Source organism: Pseudoliparis swirei, chromosome 1 (genome assembly GCF_029220125.1).
Source record: "Pseudoliparis swirei isolate HS2019 ecotype Mariana Trench chromosome 1, NWPU_hadal_v1, whole genome shotgun sequence".
In the NCBI taxonomy this organism is placed as follows: domain Eukaryota; kingdom Metazoa; phylum Chordata; class Actinopteri; order Perciformes; family Liparidae; genus Pseudoliparis; species Pseudoliparis swirei.
The window spans coordinates 16,276,742-16,298,803 of record NC_079388.1 but is presented as its reverse complement, the minus strand read 5'-3'; the positions used below and the strand labels follow the sequence as shown (position 1 = coordinate 16,298,803).

At 46.5% G+C, this 22,062-nt stretch overlaps 1 protein-coding gene across 1 annotated transcript in view; it reads right to left on the bottom strand.

Moving 5' to 3' along the window:
* The window catches only part of ptprua (protein tyrosine phosphatase receptor type Ua), a 202,344-nt gene that overhangs the window by 155,069 nt on the left and 25,213 nt on the right, over nt 1–22,062 (bottom strand). The gene's annotated exons all lie outside the window — the stretch shown is intronic.

Sequence of the window (22,062 nt, the reverse complement as noted above, 5' to 3'; positions counted from 1 at the left end):
TGAGGAGGGATCGATCGAAAATGCGCTCGGCGGCCGTTCGTCATCGCTAATCAGGATATGGGGATTCCACCGGAGATATCCGAGCATGTTAGGACTGATGGACCGAACCGCTGCGCTCTTGCGACCTTTACAAGGCAGTAAATGTGGAGTAAATGGTCTCGTAATGTCCGTCCGACCTGAGACAAAACCTGCTCATAAGTCTCCGTTAAATGAGGATGAACTACGTGTCCTCTCACGCACATCCCTCTTCCTCCCCTTCCCGTCTTATCGAGGCTCTCTCGGAGCGTCTCGGTCCCACCGGCCATATTCTGATGTACGCGTGGACACGTGGCGGCAGAGGGGACGACCAATCAATCATCTGATCTAATCTCTTTTCCCTCTAACTCAGGGGTCGGGAACCTATGGCTCTTCCGGTGACGGCATATGGCTCCCAGACAATTTTGAGAAGAGAGAAAAAAAAATCCGCCCCCCCAACCTGTAATTTTCTCTATCGCGCCAGATTACAGCAGAAGTACTTTAAGGTCCTTTTCTTCAAGACGTCTTTGTTCTTTTATTAAACTAAACGTCTGTTATTGATCGTATCTGATCAGCAGCATGTCACTCTGTCTCTACGTGTCGCGTTAACACTTCTCGGCTCTCCGTCCCCCCGTCCCCCTGTAGCATCATGCAGCACCAGAAGTCGCATTAAAAGCAAGACATATTTAATTTATCTTACGTTAAAAATACTATATGGCTCTCAGTGAAATATATTTCGAAATATTTGGCTTTTATGGCTCTCCCAGTCAAAAAGGGTTCCTGACCCCTGCTCTGACTGAATGCTGCGTGTTCGGGGGTTGGTACCAGAGGGCGTGTCGCCGTGGTGTGAAATGATGTCACTACTGGTTTCCAGTCCCCGCCTGCAACTCGGGAGGAATCCCAGTAGCCTTGGCCAGCCGAGCCAGCGCTACTTCCAGAGGCCCGTTATGCTCTTCGCCATCTTTCAGTGTCTTTCAGAAGGAGATAGATGGATGTTTGCTACCCGCCAGCACAAAGGAACCACGGTGCAGCTGCAGGGGTGGAGATGGGAATGTGCTTCAGTTCCTATTAGGAGGTTGGTAAAGGTCATTGATTACCTAATGCGCTTTAAATTGAACTAGTTTCCTGTTTGGAAAAGGATGAAAAATCTGTTTCCACAGCTCCCGGAGTATCGGTCTCGCAGATGAACCGGACCATGTACAGCGAGATTAAAAAAGAGGTGACCGCGTGACGTACCGGCAATGGAGATGGGGGAAAAAATAGAAAAGCTTTCGTCAGCGTGGAGAAAACATTCTCATTTCATCTCTCCGTTACCCTCCTCCACGGAGACATCGGTGACAGGGCTCCATCTCCCGCAATCTGAACTGCTTAGCCAGTTATGAAGCTATTGTTAGGGACGCCGTGAGGGGAGCGGCGCATGAATAGAGGTTGATGAATAAAAAATAAAAAAACGACCTTGTTCAATGAGGCTCAAATCGCACTAATTATGAAGACGGGAAATTATTTCTTTACCCCCTTCAGCACCTGCATTACAGCACTGGGCCTCTTCACTGATGAAGAAAAGAGAGGAAAGTGACAGATACGCATTCACTACGGTCACATATGAAAATTTACTCAAGAGTGCTGGAGGAGACGCTTTTTCCCTTCATGTGGAAAGCCACTTTAAGTGGTAGTGTCAAGTTTTTTTTTTTTTTTTTGTCCACTGCAACATTAATATTCACATCAGGACTGACCTAAATGCATTAGTTGAACGCTTTATATCTCGGTTTAGTGGTGATGAATTCATATTGAAAATGATTACCGTCTCCACGCTGAAATTCTTCCCGTTGCAAAATTAGAAGCAACATATCAATGAGTGGTCTTAAGAAATGTGGTTTTCTGAGCGGGTGCCGCTCCTCTGAACATGTGATCCTAAACAATTACAACACAGAGGCCTTAAAAACATTTAGATAACTAAGAAGCAGGATGCATCTTCGCTGCTGGAAGATATTTGTAGTTACGTCGTGCATAGATTTACGCAACATGCCTGATCGAATGATGTCAAGACAACCAACCGACCGACGGCTTTTATGTTGATTTCCATAAACTCATATGGGAAGAAAATGAGAAGAAATGCAGAATTGCTGCGAGCGGACTGAACTCAGTCATGTGAAACCACAAATGAGGAAACAGCAAGAATGTGATGGTTATTTAGTGGCGGCTGTCTTCTTCGTTTGGTGTGCACAATATGACCTGGTGTTCACCGCGGGGGGTCGGCCACAAGGAGGAGGAGGAGGAGGAGGAGGAGGAGGTTGCAACGAAGAAGACAATGTAGAAGGAGGAGGAAAAGGAGGAAGAGGAGGAGAAGAAGATTGCAACGAAGAAGACGATGAAGAAGGAGAAGGAAGAAGAAGAAGAAGAAGATTGCAACGAAGAAGACGATGAAGAAGGAGGAGGAGGAAGAAGACGATGAAGAAGGAGGAGGAGGAGGAGGAAGAAGAAGAAGAAAAAGGAGAAGACGGCGACGAAGAAGACGATGAAGAAGGAGGAGAAGGAGAAGAAGAGGAGAAGATGGCGATGAAGAAGACTGCAACGAAGAAGACGATGAAGGAGAAGAAGAAAATATCACTTTAGTACATATAAGTCAGTATACTTGTAGTACTGACGGGTTATTGCCCCTTTTAGGCCACTTTAAGGACCCTTTAAGGCCCCTTTAGGGACCTGTTAAGGCCCCTTTAAGGCTCCTTTAATGCCACTTTAAGGACCCTTTAAGGCCCCTTTAAGGACCCGTTAAGGCCCCTTTAAGGCTCCTTTAATGCCACTTTAAGGACTCTTTAAGGACCCTTTAAGGTCCCTTTAAGGCCTCAGTGATTCTGCCTTTCTGACGCAGATGATTTGCATTACATAAAGACATGTCTGATCACATTTTACTTGCTAAGCAGACCGGGATGTGTTTTTAAAGAAGGTAAAGATCTTTCCTGACTCTCAGGTCAGGGCCTGCCGCCTGTTCTAATCTCCCGGGTCCTTTGAAGTCTACCGAGGACTGAGGCATTTATTCGGGAGGATTTTAAAGGGCGCATTATGTGTATTCTCTGCGCTCCTAGAATACCCACTACCCCTAAGTGCATGTGCTTGTAGACTTTCAGTTACTTCAGCCATTTTGGGGTGACGTAATCAGTTTTTTTAACAAATTAGGTGACGAGAAATTGGCAATCCAGCTGCTAGATTCTCCACCCGCTGCATCTACTTTGAGGCCTAATTCAAGCGTTTAACCTGCTCCAACAAACCACAACAGACTCGACCCCACTAACCAATTTCCACATCCAACTCTGTGAATTACGGGTTATTTAGACCCAAACCCTGTTGGTCATTGCTGGAACAATGGAAAGTGTAATAATAAAAAGGCTCCATTTTGTTTCTGTCGAGTTGAAACAAAGAGTGTTTTCCAATCAGCGAGGCGAGAAAGATGGACCGCGCCCACGCGGCACTGTTTCTAAGTTTAATAACACGCTGCCACTCAGTCAGCCGACTGTCGGGGGAAAAAAAGCGGCTGTTTCCACGATAGCACTTGAAAATCTGCGCCAACACACTTCTCCGTTCGCACACGCAAACAACGTGCTCGAATCGTAATCGGCCGCCGTAACCACGGCGATGAGAGGCCCCTCTTTTATTGAAAGGGATCAGTGCTCCTCGGAGAGCGTTGCACCGTCTCAGACTCGACTTAATTACAGCTCACACCTCCTCCCTCCCTCCGCCGAGGAGAGGAGAGAGGAGGCTTTGATTCAGACGCCCTGCGGAACACTCCATCCCTTCCTTCCGGCAGCGTCGTTTACTCCCCTTTCAGAAGCTCTCCTGTCTCCTCCTCTCACTTATCTTATTTTTTTCCTGCTTTTTTTCCCCCCCGCCGCCGACACACTCGCGCCGAGGACGCGTCGAGGAGCGGCACAAGGTGACACTGTAAAGACGCGGAGGCACAAAGTGGTCGTCAGTAACAAGAGGCTTTACATCGCATTCATAAAGCAGCAATTCCTTCCAGCGCCGTGTACATTTTAAATGAGCACTCGTAATAAGAGGCTTAACTGTGAGCGGCGTGCTGTCCATTATTATGATCAAGAATTATTACCGACGTGTCCGAGGCGCGGACGTAATTGCTCTTCCGTCTTTTCAGGAGACTTTCTTTTGAGCCGCTTACCCGGCAGCACATGGGGGAATAACGCCCGCAGTTATTTAGAGTAACCTCCATATCTGGGAAGAAAAGCAGGAATGGAAGTAAGGAGGAAAGGAAAGAATGATCATCTTTTTTTTAAATGCTCATCTTTATTAAAAAATGGGCAATTTTCTAGCTTCAAGCCACGACTGCAAATGAATCGATTACATTTACCCTTTGAGTGAATATTCATGCCACTAAAGAGTTTCCAACAAAGCTGCAACTGTTGAGCGAGAAGAGATTCGATGTCGCTCGATCGAGCTTCGGCGTTTAAGCGAGATACGGGAAAGTAGAGATGAGTCATCAAGGAGCCGCAATAATCAGCAACAGGCCTCTAAAATGTGCTATTATTGTCTAGATTTAGTCGCAAGAAAGCTCCAGGTCAGACCGCAGCAGTCTCAGAAAGGTGTTATCGCAAGAAGAAGAAGAAGAAGAAGAAGAAGAAGAAGAAGAAGAAGAAGAAGAAGAAGAAGAAGAAGAAGAAAACAGATTTCAACCAGTTGCAGTTCTTTAGGATGGACTAAGTGTTCCAATTATTTAGTAAAGTAAAACATTGCAATATATAATAGTGGAAGCATTTAAAATATCACTTTAGTACTTATAAGTCAGTATACTCGTAGTACTGACGGGTTATTGCCCCTTTAAGGACCCTTTAAGGACTCTTTAAGGACCCTTTAAGGCTACTTTAAGGACTCTTTAAGGACCCCTTAAGGCCACTTTAAGGACTCTTTAAGGACCCTTTAAGGCCACTTTAAGGACTCTTTAAGGACCCTTTAAGGCCACTTTAAGGACCCTTTAAGGCCACTTTAAGGACTCTTTAAGGACCCTTTAAGGCCACTTTAAGGCCCCTTTAAGGCCACTTTAAGGACCCTTTAAGGCCACTTTAAGGACTCTTTAAGGACCCTTTAAGGCCACTTTAAGGACTCTTTAAGGACCCCTTAAGGCCACTTTAAGGACCCTTTAAGGCCACTTTAAGGACACTTTAAGGCTTTAAGGACCCTTTAAGGACACTTTAAGGTCACTTTAAGGACCCTTTAAGGACCCTTTAACCCTTCAAGGCCTCAGTGATTCTGCCTTTCTGAGGCGCATGAGATACTGATTTGCATTACATAAAGACATGGCTGATCACATTTTACTTGCTAAGCAATAAAGACCAGGATGTGTTTTAAAAAAAAGGTAAAGATCTTTCCAGAATCTCTTGAGATACGGGAAAGTAGAGATGAGTCATCAAGGAGCCACAATAATCAGCAACAGGCCTCTATAATGTGCTATTATGGTCTAAATTTAGTCGCAAGAAAGCTCCAGGTCAGACCGCAGCAGTCTCAGAAAGGTGTTATCGCAAAAACAAAAACAAACGTGAGAGAGAGAGAGAGGATATGTAATATGGTTATGAGTTATGAGAACAACGAGAGTATGGTTTCTCTTCTTTTGACATTGGAGATTTCACCCAGGGAACAGAAGCTTCACGTAGGGAGCCAGCGGATCAGGGTGGAGGCTAGAAGGTTGAAAACAGAGGGAAGGTCAAGCCCAGGAGAGACTCGACCTTTCTTTCAGTCGGCCAGCTGGCCGCGATGCGTTGGCTACGAGGCCCGCGCCGAAAAGAAGGAGGTGCGTACGAATTAAATCGCCCTCTGAATGTTGGTCAGGACAGACCGTGTGCGGGGGGGATCTGTCCGGGGTCGGACAAAAAACAAAAGCGCGGCGACCCCGTTGGTTCAGTGACATAATGCAATCTCTACAACGGGAGAAGAAAAGAAGAAGAAGAAAGAAAAAATAATCAAATCCACTCTAACAGGATTGTAGCAACTGATGTAATATCTGCCAGATAACATCATATTTCATCAGAGCGTGATGCAGCGAGCGCCAGGTGGCCCGGCGAGGAAAAAGGCTTCCGAACGTTTGTCTCGACGCCACTGAGGAGACGGGGTCTGACACGGGGAACATTGTTTAAGTGCGAAAAGGAATAAATAATAACTTGAAAAAACACCGAACACACACACACACACACAGGCGCGCATATCTGGAGAGAGACTCGGCGGCTTTGCTAAGTGACAGTTCTACATGTCGCCCTCGCTGCAGTGCAGCGTGTTTAAAAGGAAGCGCTTCCACTTTAAACCAATACGATACAATTATTCTACACGGATGCTACAAAAGGCCCCGTTGGATTCTTCCATGGCGGTGCAGTGCGCCCAAAAGCTGCTCGTTTCACTGTAAATGCACCACGGAATAAAAAAAATCCAGGGGTGATATTGTTTGCAATTTATGTTTTGGTTAGAAGAAAGAAAGAAAATAAACATGAATACGAAACGCATGCTGTCACACATTGTCATTTGTTTCTCGTTTGCAAGAAGAAAATGTCTTGAACAGGAAACCATCCCATCTCGCAGTTTTACATGAGCTCTCTTAAGGTGCGTTCACACCGAAAGCGAAGCGATTTTTCGCGTCGCCCAAAACGCGTGAGTTTACTCGCTCGACCGTTCACCGTGTTCTCGCCATGAGCGTCGAGACGCTCCGCGAGGGGCGGGGCTTATCTCCGTGTCTCGTCTCCGTAAAGACCGTTATCATCTCCTCCATCCACCAGAATAATAACCACTAGTTCTGCTTTATATTTGTCGTGGACGTCTCACACACTAACGCCCTCGTGTTTGGGTTCATGACATCACCCGTAGGCTCACTCAGCTCGGTCACTTTCACCGATGAAGTTACTGTTACGCCTGAAAGACTTCCGCTTCCAGCTACGAGAGCGGAACTCAAGAGCCGATTGGCCCGAGTTGCGAGATGACCGCCTCAAAGTTGAAATATTTCAACTCGGGGCGAAAAATGCGCCGCTGTAAACGCGTCGCCCACATCGCGTCGCCCCAAACGCCCCAAACGCGCCGCCCGGGAAAAGATCGCGTCTATCGCAGCCACACGCGTCTGTACGTTGACTTTTCATGGGATTCGGTCGCGCGAAAAAATAGTTTCGCTTTTGGTGTGAACGCGCCTTTAGGTGTATCGTGTTGTTATTTACGGCCTCAAGATTCCCACATTTCTAATTAACGCGTAAGTTTACAATCTTACGAGTTAATTAAGGGAAGATTGATGGGAGTCTTACACTCATTGAAGATAAAGTGCCCGATATTTCCCTCCCAGACAGCTATATTTGCACTTTTTGGCGCCTCACATGCTGCTGCCGACTGAGCCCAACGTCACATATATTTACCAAATCCGTCTGGTGTGGCTGTGTCAGAAATATAGGCTCTGTGGAGGGGGCTTTAATTAGCATAGCTGGGGGGCCTCGACTCCTTCCTACTTCCCAGGAGCCCTCGGAAAAGCATAATGGCGACGACAATGTCAGCCCCGTCCCCCGACGCCACTGCGCCGACCCGCCCGATGATAACCTCGCTCACGGGGCGGTATGAGCCGTTAATTAGGTGCTTATCCGCGGCCGTTCAGAACCACGGATCTGATGTGCAGGCCTGTCGGGTCGCCGGGGAGGAGTTAAAAAGGTCGCAGAGCAAGGGTAAAAGAATTACGAGGGCCCGGGAATTTGTGCTGCATATTAATAGTCGCCAATGTCGAGGCCAGCGGGCCACACGGCCACACGGCCATCTGAGCTGAGCTCGCGAGCAACTGGGACTCTGTGGAGGTTAACGAGAGCCTGTGTGAGTGTGTGTGTGAGTATGTGTGTGTGTGTGTGTGTGGGCATGCGCAGAGGCTCGCGGTACGCGGATGAAAGTTTACGACGTGGCTGTATTCATTATGACACTTGAGCCGCGGTTGGGATATTTTTTTAGCGCTCGCGATCCATCACCGCCGAGAGCACGGAGCCCCGTCCTCGTTTTTTTACTATCCGCGCTAAAACCGCTGCCAATATTTTTTTTAACAAGGAGCGCCGGCGTCCGAGCCGACGCCATCCGTTTGTTCTTCATTTAGTGCCACTTGGCATCTGGCTTTTTTTTTAAATAGGGGACAATCCCCCCCCCCCCCCCCCGATGACAAGGCCAACTGCTTAAAGAACAACAGCGGATGGAAATATAGTGTGACCTTTAAACCGATCTTCAATCTCGCATAACTTGTGGTTCCGGTGTCTGGAAGCGAGCGTGCTCCATGGGTCCGTCTTCTAAAAAAGGACGAAACGCGTGCGGCCGTTTTTTCTTTCTTTTTTGACACCAAATAAAAAGAGCCAATGGCCATTTGATATCTTTTCACATTTGGACCATTCTAATCACGGTCGGCAGCTTTCAGAGACAGAATAGTTCCCGAATGCCATGAAGACACAAAGGAAGGCCAAAGAAAACTGATCCCGGCGTGTGTGTGTGTGTGTGTGTGTGTGTGTGTGTGTGTGCGTTTGGAGACACCGTGTCCTTTCAAGAGGAGGCAGTGGGCGTCTTGCCAACAACTAGCCCTTTCGCCGGTATCGGAAGAAAAGATTTTCTTTTGCCGGGGTTGTGTGTGTCAGTGGGCAGAACGCAGGGAGTGACCTTCCATTACACAGCCAACCTCTTAACGGGGGATCCGATTGGCTGCCGCGCCTCATGCAGCGTTAACGTTGTATCACGCTGCCGACTGGGAGAACCGCATTAGCCTTATTGAGGTAATTACAAGTAGGGGGGGAAAGAGATTTTTTGTAATGTCGGAATAGCTCGCTATGAAATGTAGACCGAATATTATTAACTTGCTTTCTAGCAAAGAAAAAAGCAGAGACCTCTGATCACTCGAATGGGCGGTTCATCTTGATTAATCACGGCAGTGTTTCAGAAACAGAAGATGGGAATTGTTGAATCATTTCTTCATGCAAATTTGCAATTATTTGAGTATTTCTATCTGCCTACGTAGGTCGACGGTGGCGGACACTGAAGATGTATCGTCTAGAAATAACTAAACATGGAAAAGGACGTCAAAAGCAGAACGAGGGACAATTCTTCCTTCGCATTGAGTCAAGTGCAAAGTTTACGACCCAGTTAACTTAATGGGGTCCACACAACGGTACCGGAGAAATCCGGTCCCACCATTTGCCTGATTCACAGTCGGATCAACCGGCTGCATGCAGATCGGCGATTGGAGCGGCGATCATCGGTGGCACGATGGTTTGCTCCTACGCCGATGTCCCGATGGCATCGGAAAAGTCCCCCTGGGAAAAACCACCGAGTGGATGGCTCCGCCGAGAACGCCGGAGAGCTCGCGGGCGATAATGACCGCCGGCTCTTCTGCGGCGTGGAGAGAGCGCACCGCGGGGAGCCGGGCCGGAGCCGGGAGCGCTGAGGCAATCGAGGAAATGAGTCGAGGCTGACGGGGAACTGAGGAGCCGTCGCTCCGGCCCTGATCCCCGGAGACTGTGACCCCCCGAGGCCTCCCACCGCTCTCGCCACCCCTGGGTGCTCTCCGTCGCCACATGGAGGTCACATTACTAATCTTAACATTTTCCTTCAAGAGCAGTTTATGCCTCCATTTCCTGCTTTTTCTCCCGTAGCTTTCATCTGGCTTATCAGCTCTCCCTCCGTCTCTCTCGTCTCTGAGCGACGACTAACAGAGAAACAGAGTCAAGCATATCAACACACCTGCGCAGGGTTCTTACACATTTTGACCAATGGATTTCCAGGACATTTCCAGGACTTTTCCATGACTTTAAACCAAATGTCCATGACCAAACTGAAATCTCGGCATAAACATGACAAATTTAGAAAATGTTGCGTATTGAGAGCGTACGCCGGCTTATATTTTGAGCGTCTTTCTTTAAAAAATATATTAATTATTTCAAACTCGGCATAAATGAACACGTGGTTATGACACATTTCCATGACTTTTCCCAAAACATTGATGATTTAAGTTTTTTCCATGACTTTTCCAGGCCTGGAAATTACCATTTCAAAATTCCATGACTTTTCCAGGTTTTCCATGACCGTACGAACCCTGCCTGCGTGTGTGTGTGTGTGTGTGTGTGTGTGTGTGTGTGTGTGTGTGTGTGTGTGTGTGTGTGTGTGTGTGTGTGTGTGTGTGTGTGTGTGTGTGTGCCCTATAGAGAGAGGTCTCCATCGGTCATCGTAAGTGAACACGAGACGCGGGGATGAAACAAGCGAGCTTGGAGAAGAGTAGCTTTTCATAAACTCGGAAAAAAAAAAACGAGCATTAGCACAAAGACCCCCAAAGGCTAATGAGCATCAACTCCCTCGGCTCTGGCTCCACCGAAGCTGCTGACCGCCTTTTTTTGTGTGTGGCTTCATTCATTTGTAAATCCAGAGTCTGCACAAATAAGCGTGAAAGGAGAACAAGGACGTGTTTACTTTTATCAGGCTTTCTTAGCACCTCTCACATCTGATGGTGCAAGTGAAAAGGCTTTTTTCATTTTTAATGGAAACGAAGCGGGAGCATAACGCACGGAGCCAGAGAAGCACGAGCCCCCGCGGCCCTTCTTTACATACCGGTGATAAATAGTCTTTCGCATATCGGGACAATCTGTCTTTTGTAAATAGTTTTTTCAGAAATGATCATTAGAGGAGAGAGAGAGAGAGAGAGAGTGAAAGATATCTTACCTGCCGGAAATGCGCATACATGCATATGGGCCTGCAAAAGCATCCAACATTATTCCAGTCGTTGAGTATTTCTTTGTATGAAAAAAGAAGCTTTACTTGGGAATCATTAACCTAACTTGAGTTTCCTTATTGTTTCAACACATATATTTGTTCACTTGGTCTCATTCAAGCCAGAACATTCATTTGTATTTTAATGATAACCCAATCTTGGTTTATTCACCCCAGCAGCTGTTTTACTCAGTTTCCCGTTTTTCAAACGCTGCATGTCTCATTTTAGGATGAAGGGTCAGCTCTCTGCTCCTTGTTTTGACAAGAGAGGTGTGGGGGCGGACTGCTGTTTGTTCTACAAGAGTCATGTCATTTAAATAACGCCCATCATCCACATGGGCGAGACCTATTGTATATGTGGATACACATCACAATACATGTTTTCTTCTAATAAAGTGAATAACGTATGTATGAAATAATAACATTATTTTGTAGACTTTGAAGTGCTTTTTTGTATTTTCAAAAAGCACCTACAATAGGTGGAGTAGTCCACCTATTCAGCATCAAATACACTAGATACTACAATTCCCAGAATTCCACTGAATACTTTCATTAGACCCTTAATGGAGACATGTACGGGTTATTTTTTATTGATATTATTGGCGAGGACTATGCCGATGAGGCTTTGCAATCTGTGACTGTGATCGATTGGTTATAGTAGGTTCAATATGGAGGATGACGATTTATGTTCGATTTATGTTTGTGTTTTTCTGTACTTCTGTTCCTATAGTTGGTCGTTATGCTGTTATGTAACTTGTATTTATCTGTTGTTGTTTTTTGTTGTCTGGGTGTAACTTGTAAAAACTTAAAATAAAATGATTGAAAGAAAGAGCTTTTATTCCTAGTTAAAAACTCTCGTCTCTCAAACTCCCGGATTACAACGCAGGCTCGTTCTAACGAGTGGGATGACACCACATAATGACATCACTATGACGTCATCGGGATTATTCGAATCCGACTTGAGAGACGTCAGACACCTGTTTTCACAGGCTGAGTTGCGTTTAACATGACAAGCACAATTAATTAATCTAATTAATTAATTAATCAAACAGTCTAAATGTGCTGCTGATATTTGAACATCTTAAATAGACATACAAGCTTTTTGTTAATTTATTGTGTTTTTGATACTGCAGTCGAACGCCAACATATTTGTGCTTTGCCGTGGTAAAAGTATTTTTGACGCTGAAACTATTTCCCCTCAGGATGACTGAGGCTTCCAGCCCAAATCCCTGCTTTGTCAGGCAGAAACCCAGCATCACGATGATCTGAGGGCACAGCGGGCGCCGGCTGTGAAGCAGTGGTGCTGTAGTGCAGCTCAGACTGGAGAATTAAAGAATGCAGCAGATACTTTGAGGGGGGAAAAAAACAGAGAGGAAGATGAGATGAAACATTCATGGTTACCCTGAGGAAATTCAACGGCTGAGGCCTCAAGATACCAAAGAGAAAGAAAGTTAAAACAGAATAGAATAGCTTTACAGTAGGAAGGAGGGTAATAGTAAGATTTCATCATACTGGAGCCGACAATGTCAATGTCTAAGTTCAAACGAATGACCAAAGCATCGAAGAATACACGATGTGAACACAATATGTATTAAAATATATATTTATTTTTTGTTTTACACTTAAGTGAAGCTAGATTTTTGTCCTTTGAGGTCAGTTCATATTGCCCAACGTGTTGCCCGGAGACGAAGACAATATAAATAGATATCCGAGCAGACGCCGACAGCAGCAACAGCTGATCAGTCATGTGAGTTAAATGGTCGCTACGTCAGATTTTATTTGCCAAAAGCATTTCCAAAAGCCATTTAGCATCAACATCAACTCTTTTTCAACAACGCGGGAAAAATGTTTAGTTCACAACTGTGGACGTTTTATCAAATTGTGCCTCTACATTCTGTAGCTTTTGTAATTCAATTCATCAAAAGTGTTTGTAGAACACAGAACAACACACATTGGAAACATCTCACAGACTCGGCTGTTTACAGAACACTATATTTATATAGATATATATCCTACATAACAAGATATTTATATAGATAATATAACCTACATAACACTATATTTATATAGATAATATAACCTAGATAACAATATATTTATGTAGATAATATAACATTCTATTTCTATAGATAACATAAACGATATAAAATTATATTTATATAGATAATATAACCTATAAAACACTATATTTATATCGATAATATAACCAACATAACTCTATATTTATATAGAATATATGACCTTTATAACACTATATTTATATAGGTAATGTAACCTATATAACACTATTTATATAGAATATATGACCTATATAACACTATATTTATATAGGTAATGTAACCTATATAACATTATTTATATAGAATATATGACCTATATAACACTTTATTTATATAGATATTTTAACCTTTATAACACTATATTTATATAGGTAATGTAACCCATATAACACTATATTTATAGAGATATTCTAACCTATATAACACTATATTTATATAGATATTCTAACCTATATAACACTCTATTTATATAGATATTCTAACCTATATACTAACGGCTAGTGGCAGCGCAGAGCACATGAAATAGAACACAAGAAAGAAAAACAAGCCAAAGGAAATCCACTGAGACGCCATTTACTCTTTAAAGAAATAGGTGAACCTTCACAGAAATTCCCCTCAGACCATCTTGGTGAGAGATGTAAAAAGAAACGTATGTGAGGTTGAGTCGGTTTGAGCTCATGATCCAAACTCCAGATGGATGTCGCTCGTGTTCAGGAAACATGAGAGTAAATAAATATATAACGATACGCGAGGCAAGTAAACAAACAGATGACTGGTTTTCTCATCTGCACTGATTGTAAACAATACCTCAGGCAGTCAGTCAGTCAGTCAGACTGACAGACAGTCAGTCAGACTGACTGACAGGGTCTGGGCTCAAGAGAGCCACGGCGGGAAGACTCAAGTGAGCTTAAGAGGTGAGAATCTCTTTAAGTGAGAAACGGTAACACGGGAGAAGACGGGAAGCGAGGGGAGGCAGAGAGAAACGCAGTTAAGCTGCGTTCAAGTCACGTGGGCTTAGCTGTCGGAGCGATTGTTAAAAACAACAACGCCGGGGTGTTTAAGTGTGCTTGTAGTGCTCCTCGGCCAGCGCTGGCATTTGCCCCCGCCTGACCTTGTAAAGTGACAATACACGAGTCCACGTCTGGCTTTAAGAGCCGCTCTGTCACAGACAACACAACGCGGTGGTTAGAAACACGGCGCTTCGTGCACTTGAACGCCTCTTGAGGGAAAATGTGAACAAAGTTAACCGGCAAGGGATGGAAAATGTGGCTGGCAGCGAGAAGTGCAGACGCAAGTTCACCCATCGCCTCTTATTCAACCCGTGTTTTGATAGACCTTGAGCTTTGTAGAACTGCGACGGGGCGTTTTGTACCGTGTCTCGGGACATTTTAAAGAAAAATACAAACCGATTTAACGCCGAATCGAATAATTAGTCGCAGCCCCCGGAAGCAGAACAGAAGGAAAGCTCATTGAGCAAAGACAGATGACGGTAATCAGTCAGACACGAGGCGCCCCCCCCCCTTCCTCTCGGGTTCACCGACAGCGTAACAGGAGGTGGGGGTCGGGGGGGTTAGTTAGATTCACGGGCGGAAGTGCGAGTCCCTGCATGAGTCAGGAGAAACGCGAGCCCCTGCCTCGTGGAGCCGGCTCTTGGTTTAATTAGAAGTTAATTTGAAATACATCATTCCCCGACACTCGACTTCTCTTGCTGGTGACACCAACCAGAAAGTTATTGAAAAGTAATTTGCACCGCCTGAAAGCTGACAAAGTGTTTACGAGCAAGAAGCTGCTGTTTACGGAGTCCTTTTAAATGCAGCATCGGGTGTCTTTCCCTCTCTCTCTCTTTCTCTTTCTCTATCCCCCCCCCTCTCTCTCTCATTTCTCAAAAAGCAATTTGGTTCCGTGCGCCCAGGAGTGCACAGCGCCCCTAGTGGCGGAGGGCGGTGCTCGCCGGCTCCTTATCGTCGCCGCAGCATTCTTCTCGGCCACAAATGGCAATTAGTCACACGCGAAGCGGAGAGGGAAAGATAGCGGCCGCGAAAACACGAGGATGCAGGTGTTTGCTTCACGGGGTCGTTTTGAATTTGCATTGCTGTCGTTTTCAAGTGCGGCGAACACCCCCCTCCTCATCAATGTGTGTCTGAAGGCAAGGCAGGATGGAGGAGCCCCCCCTCTGCGCCTCAGAATGGGTCTAATTATCTCCATTTACCCCCCACAAACCTCTGCAAACCCGGCACCGCCTTCTTCTTTACCGTAACCCCCCCCCCCCCCGCGGTGCAAGAATTACCCCTCTCCCATCTGGGCTGTGAGCCGCCGTGTCCAGACGGCAAACCGGCAGCCGTCTCCGTCTCGCGGCTTTCGTCTCTCCCCTGCGGCTCATCGGAACGGAAACGAGAGTTGAAGAAAGAAAGAAAGAAAGAAAGAAAACAGAAAAATGCGGGGAGCGAGAATGAGCGTCTGAGACGCCGGAGAGAGAGTGATGAAATCCGCGATGTTTCTCATGCAACGGCGTGTCACATCGTTGTGTACAAAAGGTAATTTAGTCTGAATGGAGCGGCGGGCGCCGAGATTTAGGGGGGTAACGCAATTTCAGCAGGTAGGTGAAATGGCTTCGGGGGGTGGGGGGGGTAGTCTGCTCTGACGTTTATGGAGAGCAATTTGAAAAACTATGCATTTATTCAAACACGGGGACAGATGGAGTCACACACACACACAAATAAACAAACACACACACTCAGTGCGGAAATGTGAGCGCACACACTGTTCGGTGGCACATCCTCACCTAGACGAGTGTGTGCAAATTGATAAACTTCCATCTGAAAGATGTGAAAGTGCACACACATAAACCTAACGTGATTATCAACACCACTGTTTTTATTTATTTATTTTCACACACACACACACACACACACACACACCTTTCTCTTTGCAATGACACAACAATGTCTGGCAGCCACGAAACAGCAGGAGGCGGGACTATTGATGGCATCACAATAAGAAGTCGTCCGGATGAAGCGAACGATCCGTAGCGCTAGTTGTTGTATCATTTCATTTCCAGAGTCGTAACAGCTCGGAGGACAAAAAGCGAAAGAGCATCGTCGGTCCAAAAATTTATGGCGCTCAATAAAACCCGCGAGCCAAATCAAGGTGAGCTTGGATTGCTCACAGCGGGTTCATTAAGGTAACAGTGTGGCCCTCAACACACTCGCAGTTTGGATTCCATTTTTTAGTGTTATGGTTTGTTTTAAATAAATAGAAAGTTTGTAATTATCCTGGGCGGCGATAAAACCAGATGAGGTGATCATTCTGGAGCACAACGTAAATGTAGCCCTCGACGCACAGGACGACCGTGGGAGACGGGAAGTACATTAAGTCATTTCACGGTTTGCATTTTTTCTTTTCCTCCAAGTTTGGGGAACCTACTCTGACTGGTCGTGTTTCTTGCTCTTTCAGATCAAATCCTAAACAAAAATCAATAAAAAAAAGGGACAGTTCACCCCAAAATAAGAAATACACATTGTTGCTCTTGGCTGTAGTGGTCTTTATCAATCTAGATTGTTCGGGTGCGAGTTGCCTTTCTTTTCAATATAATGGGAAATCCCGACCCGGTTACTCCGGACAATCCACAAACCTTGTTGTGAGCAGCTTCATGTGAAAACTATGGGGAAATTGTTCGAGAAAAAATTTGTATTTCTGATTTTGGGGTGAATTGTCCCTTTAAGGCTGTTATTGACTGCAGTTATCTTCTAAAATGTCACCTACAAACACTCAGAGAGTGACAGTGTAAGAACGCCTTGCTTGATTGACATGTGAAATCCCTTAGAAATGCCAACAAAAACAACACGATGGAGAGAAAACAATGTGTATATATATTAATATTTTTTCAGCATGACTACTTATACTGTACATTTTCTCATGCGTAACCACGCATTGCATGGGTGTGCAGGGGGAATGGAAGCTCTTCAAGAAAGAGCTGGTGAGTGAAAATCACCGGTCCAATTATGAAAGCTGTGCATGCTTTGTACCCACAAACAATAAAAAAGAAAAAAGGCCCGGGCATAAAAAGCGGTTTATCTCAAGCGTTTGTCGCAGCCAGACAGGTTGACATTAGCAGACGGAGACGCCGCCTCAGCCAGCTGAAGATTTGAAAAACAAACGACAGCTATAGTCTCCATTGTGGTTTGTCATTGCCTCTCAGCACCGCCATCTGTGACTTTCTCTCGTTCCACACGTCCCTGCAGAGTTTAAACTACAGTTGCTCATCTCTTAAGTCTGGCCTTCCGGAAACCAGACAGACATGTCACCGAGTCACGCCCGAGCGGCGGAGACGGCCTCCGTCCGCGGGACGGATTGTCAAATCTCTGCGATTAATCGAGCGAACGTAAACTCCGATCCGTCTCCTCGCTCATATCTGGAGGTCGTTAGCTGGGAGCTTAACCCTCCTGTTACCTTTGGGGTCAATTTGACCCCATTCAATGTTTAACGTCTCTAAATAAATGATTGACATAATTTTGTTTGCTTCATATTTCACGACTTTTCCTAATTTATTGGGGACAACTGGGAAAACATAAAATTCACATGATGATATGTTTTCACTGTCCTGTACACAACTTGTATGCATCGGTGTTCTTTGGGGTCAATTTGACCCCAGGCTGTTTTTCACTGTGTAAAACATATAAGAAATATCAACTGGTCCCCGGATAATGTAAATATCAACTTTTTAATTTATTTAAAAGGCTGTTTAGGTAGTCAACAAACAAACATAAAGTACCTCACACTTAAACTTGGGAAACAATATTAATTCTAATCATTTTCTGGAGATTTTAATTGCTGGGGTCAAATTGACCCTGAGGGTAAAATATGTTAGTAAATTTGAAGGTAACAGGAGGGTTAAAAGAAAATGTAATCGTTAGCCGGTTTCTCTCAAATCCCTGCGGTTCATAAAATATTCACCTGTTACTGTCGGCAAGGTGACCAGTGGCGGAGACGCCCCCCGAGGCCACCGCTGGTGTTCAAAGTCTCACAGCCTCAATTAATCTCCGTCAAGCCCTTGGACGATGTGACCTATACCCGTCCCTCCTCATGATGGGGTTTAACGGGAGGAGGTGGCTTCGACTTGGCCGACCATCATGCTCTCAATTCATGGATTTCCTTTAGGAGCCGCTGTACCGAGCCTGAAGGTGGGGCAAGGTATCGATCTGGTGTTCTGACACACAGGCATTAAATTCACAGTTAGTTTAAAAGGCCATTACTCCCCTTTGCTTTTGAGCTGGAATAACGTTTGAAATAAAAGTTAGCGCTCCTTCTTCGTTGCTCTGAGCGGCGTTAGCTTGAGCTGCTGTGCGGCACTAGCCGCCGGCCGTCTTTACAACGGCCAGAAGAAGACAAATAAACAACATCAAGGAACGAGGTCAATGAATTAAGTGCAGCCCCTGTCGTGCCTACATTGTCTAATGCCGTCTGAAGACATCCAGCGTCGGCTAAGGCCGAATAAACACAAGCCTACTCACATATTAGTACGCACACAGGCCTTAAAACGGTGTCGATGGTGAAGTGATGAATGCTTTTCTGCTTGTGCATTATTCTGTATCTGTTATTTAATGCAGGCAACACAAGGAGAAAGAGGACGTTTCGCTGTGTAATGATGTTTTCTCCGACGCTGTGCGCAAAACCATGTCCTTTCAACGGGAATGGAGATAGGGCACGCAGTGGAATTATCACTTGAGGAAACCTCTGGTCACCGTCACATCCCGCTAACGGCCCCTGCCGGGGGGGAAAGGCCACGAGGCATCGTTATCTCTGGGGTTCTCGGTCTCTCCCGCTGACCTCGCCGCCCGCGGGCCGACCCGCGGATTGGCGAGCCGCGTGGCGTCCACCCGGGGGTTAGCGTCCCGGCTGGATTCCAGCGAGAGGTTGGGAGCGTCTGCGCGAGGGGCCACATCGGCCCGGAGTAACGCTCCGCCGCGTGGGAATTTTCATGCTTCATGCATGTGTTTGTTTGCAAGCACTTCGGTGTGTTTTAAGACCAGAGAAGGAGGCGCGGCGGGGGGGGGGGGGGGGGGGTGAGCTGGAGATGTGCAGGGACGTGCAGGTTTTGTCAAACAGACAGTGGATTCTCAGTGTGTGTGTTTTCTAATCCACTTATGTTTGCACCCCGAGGCTATCACACAGCGAAGTTCCAGAAAGGAGCGTTGCATTCGGCTAACCTGGCAGCTAATGCTTTATTCGAGCGGGGAGCCTCGACATGAAATGAATTTGCTCCCTCTTTTAGAGAGACGTGACACCTAAGTTCATATGGACCGCATTCGGGGCTCTAAATGGGAAACTGCCCTTTGGACCCAATCTCGAGGATCCTGGCATGACGAGGGATGAATGGAGATTTAGCCGCAGGCTGCCCAGTCTACCAGTCCGGGTCCGTCATCGCTGAAGGGTAAATTAACTACCTGTTGACTGCTCCTTATGTCCACCAGTAGAGCAGAGACCACCATGTCCCCAAGAAATGATTCATAGTCGCAGCCGAGTCCGAGGACGTGATTTATGACACTCCCTGGTGCCGGTGACACCGGCCGCGCGGCCCATTTTGAAGACGGACAGCGGCTTTTCTATCCCGATTAAGGAGAAAATAATTCATCGCCTAACTCAACGAGCGTGGGCGCGACCTTTGAGAGCAGCCGCGCGGTCTTCGTGGCCCTGCAGTCCGGCTGTGCTCGAGTGTAATTACGACCGACTGTATTTTTGCCTTTTTTTAAAACACGTCCACTTAAAACGACGAGTCGGGAGGCGACGGGTGATCCGTCTGTGCTTTTGTGCCTGAATGTGTCGGCCGCATAAGGCCTGGGCGCCCAGGTCAAAAGGTCACGTAACAGTGGTCCGAGAGGACTGTAGCCTCTTGAATTATGCAGATACATTCCGCATTAGTATGGAGATGGTATCGTTCGCTAGAGAGCCAGATGTCTGAGAACCCGTCGAGTCCGTCTGGAGGTCGGGAAGCCTTCCCGAGTTGGCGTCCGGGAAGTAATCCCAGTCATTTGCCCCAGGTGAACACTATCAGATGCACCTGTCATTGGCTGAGCGCGAGCGAGACTGGGGACACATAAAGCTAAGAGGAGAGGAGTCTGGCGATGGGGATATAAAGCTTTCTCCGACCCTCAGGCTAGATTCTCTAGTCGGGCTGAAGTGGATTTCAGAGGAGAATTAGGGCCACTTAATCTCTTTTGTCACCGTTTCCGCAGAACTCAGCCAGAAGACGATGACTATTTCAGAAAGGAAATTTTCCACATTAAATTCAATAATGGCACTCAACTGTTTAATTATTTTGTACCCTGAATAATAGACTAAATGAGCCGCTGCCAAGGCTGAGACGTATCGGGGAAAAAAATAAAGGTCTCACATTTCCTGTGTGCCTATGAAACTGGACATTTCAATGTAAATCGGCACATCCGTCATTGACTCTTTCATCTGGAATTCATAAAAAATATATGCCCAGTGAATATTGGATTCTTCCTGCGTCGAGAACAGCGTGGAAACGTCCCCGCACCGGCAAAAAATACTTTTTCTCGATGTCGCCGCGCCGAATGGCGACTGCATGCCGACGCGCTACAGTCTCCTTGTACGGCCTTTTGCAGATCCTCCATTTCAGCAGTGATAAGCATGCGGTTCTAGGCGGGCATCTTGGAGACGGACCAAGCCGCGCGCAGCCCATGGGGAATGAATGGATGCGATATCCGGTAATCCCGGATCATCCAGGCCCAGATTGAGCTAAAAAGCCGCGCCGCTGTGCATCGCCCACCCTGTTTAGCAACCCAGACACATTAATGCCAGTCATGCATGGAAAACAATCACGGGCCCGCGGACATAATCCTTCGCCCGAAAGCTGTGTAAATAACTTGCCGTGGCTCGAGGGGGGGGTTACGACGGAAAAGTCACATACCGACTGAGAGGGATACAGTTTTTGGCATTCTTGAATCCTCCCGTTTTGGCTCACGGAGCTTCGCAGACAAACAACAAAAAATATATAAAAGCTACAGGAAATCACACAATGTGCATCAGAAAGAAAGCCGCTTTGAAAATGATCCAATTATAATGCAAACAGCTGTGTGTACGCTGCATGCGTATGTGGGCACACTTTTGAGTGAGTGAGTGTGTGTGTGTGTGTTAACGGGTGTCTGTACTTTTTCCCACTCCGTCAGCACTATGGTTTGACAGTTGGAAGTGAAAGGACGGGGGTAATATTACTGGCTGTTTGTTTGTCGCGTTTCCCCCCGTCGCTCTGTCACTCTGGCTCAGCATCACAGGCGCTGACTAAGATGCTCTGACGGCTCCTCTGTCACATCGGGCGGGAAGGCTGACTGATGGCCGCGACAGGCGAGAGGTGCGGGGCTGGTGGGTGGGTCTCATTGAAGCACAAAGACGTGTGTGTGTGTGTGTGTATTCGCCTTTGTGTGCATTGGGAAAAGCAGAACGGAGGGAGGACTACACGTGCCGTGGGTGTGGTCGCGCATGCATGTGAGGGGATGAGGAAAGAGACGCCTTCAGCTATTCCGGTTCGTCTGCCTCCATGACGTTTAGTTATGGGGCTTCATGCTGCTTGGATCACGCTGGAGCTTCAGACAGTTTTTTCCATGAGATCAAAAAATATGTGACGTGTGTGTGTGGGTGTGGGTGGGGGTCATCCAGGCCCAACGCTGCTGATCAATTAGCAGCAACACTCTCCTAATGAGGAGCTGATCCTTGAGGAAAGCCGGCCCAACAACTTTTCCGCATCATCCATACAGACCGGGCAGTGGCGCGACAGGGCTGCCAACTTTGTGGCGTTTATTTTGGTTGAGAAAAAAAAACATGAAGCTCTTTGTACAAATTAGGCAATAAGCGAGACTCTACTCTTTTCTACCCCGAATCGACCATTCGGGGTAGAAAAGTAAGACGTGAAGCCGATAGAAGTTGTATGTAGTGAAGTTGGTGCGCCGACAATAGCGACATCGACTAAACTGTAGCTGAGATTAAATAAAAACGTCAGGCTTCGAGGTAATATGTCACCATGCAGAATGCTGTGATAAAATGTTGCTTTGGCACTGTCATTTTTCTGGCGTGAAAGCGAGGGCGATTCGGCTCTCGAAGCCGGAACGCCCTCGCTGCACCATCCATCAGGGGGCTGGGATTGGCAGGAGCCGGGTGGGGGGGGGGGGGGTTGGGATTGTTCCACAACGGGCCGGCCCCGCGAAGTCACTCAAAACTTAATTAT